The following is a 6,000-nucleotide window of genomic DNA, read 5'->3' on the forward strand; positions in this document are numbered from 1 at the left end:
GCACACATTGGCTAAGGTCTTGAGACCCCTCATTTTAGAAATGGGATGAAAGGTGTTGACCCTCCTTTCCCTTTTAAAATGCACACATTGGCTAACCTCATTTTAGGAATGGGATGAAAGGTGTTGACCCTCTTTTTCCTTTCAAAATTTTAAAATACGTGCCTTTGGACTACACATGTTTTCATTGCTTCATAGAAAATATTTGGACAAGAGTTACATCTCCAATGGATCATTATACAAAAAATGTTTCTATGATGAGTACATTTTTGTGTCTTTATATGCATACATTTTTAGGTGATCATTCCCCCCAATACTAAAATGTGAAGTGTCCCTACAAACAAATTGGAGAAGAACCATGATCAATTCTTGCAAAATGTCTTATCTTTATCATTGGTCTTGATTATTTTCTTTGATATTTGAATTTCCATTGGAAGGGGAAACTAAATAACACACAAAAAGAAACACATGACTAGGATGTTTAGCCTAGGTTAAAAGCACACCAAATAAAACCCCAAGAAAAACATGAAAGATAGGGCTGTGGACTAGCTTACACATGAGAACAACTTCACCGTCAGGATAGATGGAAAGACAACCACACCATGAGGCACATAAATAAAACCAAAAAAGAATATCACTATAGAGTACACCCTTGCTAAAGATTATGCAATGGAGTTTTTCCACCCTGTTTGAAATGAAAAGGAAAGGTAGGGTTTATAAAAAATAAAAGTAAAAATTTGAAAGAGGAAAATATATTGTGTGTATTGGAGGAGGAGAGTCTTTGTAGAATATCATTTTGAAATAGGAAAAAGATGAGTACTAATGAACTTTAGAGAAGATTTTTCTTATTAGAGAAGATATTTGATTTATTTGTTGAAGGTCTAAAGGTTTGAATAAAAGAAATTATAAGATGAAGAAGGAGATAAGGTCATCATTGATGTTGTTGATGCCATGTGAAACAATAAGAAATGTGTGGAGGATGATGAATTTGATATCCACCATGTCATCAAGCCAGATCCTTATTGGCATGTGAAGTCAATTGGGGCATAGCTTGGAAGATTTTGTCGTTGCCTGATGCTGCATATGTGGAATAGTGGGTAAGAAGGCAAGAGGAGAAGTATTGGAGAGGTGGACAATGGGGGCTAACTGAGCACGAAGGAGAGGGCAAGCAAAGTAGCTGAGGTGTAATGGGAATGAGAGAAATGATTAGTGATGCCATAAGGCCTGGGGGGGGGATGGAGACATTGGCTAGCTGTGAGGATTGAAGGAGATAGAGGAGCAGTAAAACATGAAAAGATTTGCTAGAGATAGTGATGCTAGAGTTGATGTACATGCTCATGTCACTAATGGTGGCATACAAATGTGGACAGAGCAGGGATATGGTGGTAGTGAGTAGCAACCATATTCCAAAGAACACCACAATCCACAAAAATAATAGAGGTTAGACCACATGATCATCTTGATGTCATCCACCAAGGATAGATCAAGGATTATGAGAGTTGGGTTGCCACTAGATCAACAAGAAACACAACTCCGAAAATTTTGATACTATCACCAAGTGAATAGCAGAAATATGACAACATCCATAAGGATAAGAATTTAACAAGATGCACTTCTAACTTCTTTAGCATCCCTTTCTCTTTCTTTTTCTTCCAACATTAGCACATGAGATAATTCTCCACAAGCTTTTCTTGTGAGCTTCATAGCCATCTCTTTTCTTATTAGTGCACCAAATGGATAGCATCATGCCATGTCACAAAATAAACCTTGAATGGGCCAAGTAAAGGTTGCAAGTACTCTCATTGGCCACAAAACTTGCAAGAAAACTCTATTCTTCACCAAGAAACCATCTCTCAAAATACACAAGAGAGAAGAAGGCACACAAAAGATTGAGAAATGCTTCCATCCTCACTCCCTTCTTCTTCCTCGCTCTCCATTAGATGTTGCAAAGGAGCACCAGGGAGAAAGAAACAAGAACAAGAAATGAGAGAGAAAGAAATGAAGTCTGAGAGAAGAAGACAAAGAGGAAAGAGGATTGCAACCACCCTCAACCACTCACCTGGTCAAATCACTTGACAAACCTCGTTATTTTCTTTTCCTGAAATATGAAAATCAAATTGCATACATTGGCTATGGTCTTGAGACCCCTCATTTTAGGAATCGGACAAAGTGTATTGACCCTCCTTTTCCTTTTAACAATTTAAAATGCGTGCCTTTAGACTACACATGTTTTTACATTGCTTTATTCTTGGAAAAAAGTTACATTTGCAATAAATCATTATACGAAATATGTTTCTATGATGAGCACATTTTTGTGCCTTTATTTGTACTCATTTTGGGGTGATCACCCCTTCTACTTCCCACAAGATAGTAATATAGAGCCCAAAGTTTGAACAAAAAAGGCGCTTTTATGACTAAAATTGTCTCCTAAGATTGTTTTATTTTCCTTATCCAGTTCTAACTTTTATTTTTCATAAAAAAGTCAACTAATCTCTTCTACTCATCCATCTTAATCTATCTTACACCCGCTTCAAAGATCCACTCCTATTCTATTTCAATGGTATCTTAGCAATGGAACCAAATTCTAGGAGGCTAAGCTTGATGTTGAACTTAAAGAAACAACTATTGTTTCAAGCACTTCTCTCTTTTTAGCAATGACTATCTCCCACATAGTTGATATATCTCTTGTGCTCACCAATCTACCTGTTCTTCTTTGAAACCCCATGAAAGTAAGAAGAATGAGCCCAAAAGTCAAGTGAGCTCACTACTGTCTTACCTTCCCCTTGACACAAGGAAGTAAAAGATCGAATGTGGCTCCACAATTTGTATAATGATCCTCAAACTACCTCCTTGACTCCATAGCTCCCAAATCCAATCTACAATAGGAAATGTGAAGAAAAAGAGAAGCAACCCAACCTCTCCTTTGATTTGCCTCTCACCTAGGAAGTGGAAGAAGAGAAAAGCACATGGCTATGAAAAATCTTCACTTTCTAAGTTTCTCACTTTCTCTCTCTCACTCCCACACTCTCACTCACCCTCCCTCTTAAGATGGAGCACAAGAAGATAGTGTAAAATTAAGAAGGAGAAGAATACTCTCAAGTTTATAACCATAAGAATGAGCTTATTCATTCAATTTTTAGCTTTTATATATAGGGCTTTGAGATTGGGCATCCACTCAAGTTGGATACCTATTCCTCCTTTTTGGTTCTTAGTTGATCTTTTTGCTTAATAAATACATATTCATATTACACCTACTGTTACAAAAGTGAATAAAAGTTAATAGTTGTGCTCTTGCCAAGCTACACACCTTTTTTTTCGATAGAACATATTACAACTTGTGCAAGCAGGTCTTACACTCGGCTCTCAAAATAAGATTGAAAATAATTACATAGTTATAATACTAATTGAAAAATATTGTGCACACACAGTCCAAAGGAGTAAGTGATAAAATATTCTAAAATTTTGTGGTGCCTTATACCTTTACTAGATTTATGATATTTCCTTTTTTCCTTTATTCACCTTTGTTGTTTGTCGATTGCTTCTTGCCAGTTAGCCATTCCGTTTTATGGTTGATAGCAAAAGGAAGAGCATTTGTGCAATGATTCTAATTTGTTGCTAAAAGTCTTTTAATGGCATAACTTGACTTCCTATAAGAAAATGACTATGCATTGGGGTGCACTATTGGGTATTGCTTATAGCTTTTGGTGAGAAAAGAATAAGGTATTGGGTTGTGCTATTTAGGTATAATGCAAACTTAGTTCTCAATATGCCATGGACTCCATCCTTTTCCCTTAATTCTATGCTCTAGTTTGAATGCCTTATTTGGGTCTCCTTCCCAAAATTTCCTCTTTGGCTGGATGATGAAATGTCTAGAAATGCTAGTGTGCTCAGGAAGGTTCTTCATGTATAGATGTGGCATTAGCCTTTAGAGTTCATAAGCTAGAGAAAAAGGTCTATGTTCCATGGAATAGAAGGGAAGATCTACTTGAGTAGTTGGAAGAACCCTAAACCAAAAAGGGTTTGTGATTATTCTCCAACTTAAGTTTGGTAGCTTCCTTGACTTATGCTATTTTTGTAGGCAATGTGGACATTTTTCCAAGGACTATCCTAAGAAGATGGAAGAAGTTGGTAATAAGTAAGCTATAAATGAGCCTAAGAAAGTCACTTACCAATAAGATGAAGTGTCACTACAATTAGGTAAAGAGCAGCCTAGATTGGAGAACATAGAAGTAAGAACCCAAGAACAACCCACAATGGAGAAGATGGAACTAAGAAGAAAGATACCCAAGAACCAATTGGTAATGAAATCAATGGTATATTGTGCCATTAGCAATAGAAAGCCTGAAATGGTGGCTTTCCAAGAGATAAAGCTTGATGAGTCTCAATCATTGAATCTCTATGTCTTGAGCTATATACTCTTCACCAAAGGACCGTCTAAGGAAGAGGTGGCTCGATATTACTAGTGAAGGATGTGATCTCATTAGTTTTGTAATGGACAAATGACAAAGATACTATGATAGGGGTCGAGATCTCTATTGATAATGAGAAACCGCTTTGTGCCTCTATTTATGCATCTAATATCTCATCCAAGGGAACTAAGCAAATGACCTTTGATTTTTAAAAAGTTGCATGCCACCCCTTACAATCCTCATAGGGGATTGGAACATGACTATTGATCTTGGAGATTGCTCATATGGCTATTGACTTTAGAGAGAGTTGCCTAAGATGGTTTGGTATCCATTCATTCATTAGTTGATGTGGCTTTGTGTTTGAAAAATGCAAAGTTGATGTGGCTTTGGTGTTTGACAAGTGCGAACCCATTTATATGTGGCATAATCATCAAAAGTAGCATTGTTAGAGAGCAGCACACTTGGATCAATTTTATGAAAATGACAACACATGGTGGATGGACTCGGATTGTAGAAAATCTTTGTCTTGATGAGAGCTACTTTGCCTCTCAAATTTTTGTCAATGACAACTCAAATATAGTCAAAGTGTGGAGAAAGACCAATTATACCAACTTGTAGCAGAGTACTAGCTCTTCTCAGATCTATCAGGATCTCAAATCAATGCCACAAAATTGAGCTACTATACCTTGGACTTGACAAACAACCTTACTGGGTGATTGGGATGTGGCTTAAGGGTGGTTAGAAAAGGTGAAATTTTCAAGTACCTAAAGTGTCCTCTAGGCTTTGGGATTGACCCAACAACAAAGCTTTAATTGGTTTTTCAATAAAGCTAAGGGGAATATTTGTAAAAGGTCCTTGAAGAAGGCTAATCTTGAAGGGAGAGTGGCAATTCTCAACTTGATGCTTGTTTGCTTGGTAGGTTCATTACTAATAATTTTGGCTTTAGTAGCAATGCTAGAACAAGCTAGAGAAGGTCTTTAGAAATGTTATTTGGTCCTTTGAAGAGGAGAGATAGGTTGAGTCACTGCAATAACCATATTGGGAATGTCAGGAGATCAGAAGCCTCTAGCATATGCTTATGAATTGGGTTGAAAGTGTTGGCTTCTACATCAAAATTAATTGCAAGGAAGCACTATTTTGAGATTTTGGGAGTCTCAATGAATCTATACCCAAGCTTTGGAATGTTCATAGAGCCATTGCAATCCATTGGATTTGGAAATTCAGGACTGTTAGGTTTTGGTTAGGTTCAAGTGGAGAAATTTGGATATTTTGTCTTGTAAGAATGATGTCATATTGGTCTTCAAAGAGTTTGGCAAAAGGGAGGCCATCTTCAGGGTTTGGCACAAGTCTTTGAATGGGTGTAATTGAGGATAGTTGTGTCATTGCCAAATAAATAGTTGATGCAAATATTCCTTTACTAATATTATCAACCACATTGTTAAAATTTAAAGAAGGATGATTGAGGGATGGTGTGCATTTTGGATTTTAAAACTTCCTCATGTTTTAAGGGGTGTTGGAAAATCCATGTAGACATCAATGTGTCACCCACATGGTGCCATACATGAAGTAGCTTGACAATGCGAGGCAACCCAAG

Source organism: Lygodium microphyllum, chromosome 1 (genome assembly GCF_053477565.2).
Source record: "Lygodium microphyllum isolate KBCC chromosome 1, Lygodium_microphyllum_v1.1.10, whole genome shotgun sequence".
NCBI lineage: Eukaryota > Viridiplantae > Streptophyta > Polypodiopsida > Schizaeales > Lygodiaceae > Lygodium > Lygodium microphyllum.